The sequence below is a fragment of the Stegastes partitus genome, unplaced genomic scaffold, assembly GCF_000690725.1.
Source record: "Stegastes partitus isolate 25-593 unplaced genomic scaffold, Stegastes_partitus-1.0.2 Scaffold1094, whole genome shotgun sequence".
NCBI lineage: Eukaryota > Metazoa > Chordata > Actinopteri > Pomacentridae > Stegastes > Stegastes partitus.
This window is the reverse complement of record NW_007578825.1, coordinates 187,862-188,112: the sequence shown is the minus strand read 5'-3', so window position 1 is coordinate 188,112 and position 251 is coordinate 187,862.

Below are 251 nucleotides of genomic sequence, written 5' to 3'. Positions count from 1 at the left end.
GATGGGTTTAATCTTGCTGATCAGCAGGTACAGCCACCTGTTTGAAGTGGGTCAACACAGGATTAACAAAAAAAAGAAGTGTAGAAGGAAACAGGTGCTGTCATCTTGCATCATTTGAAACCTGCACAGGAGTGACCAGGGTGAGGCGGTATCAGTGCTGCTTAGCCCTGTGTCATTGTCTAGACAAATGATTATGCCCACTTAGTTACATATCGGGCTGCAGGGTGGCGCAGTTGGTAGCACTGTTGCCT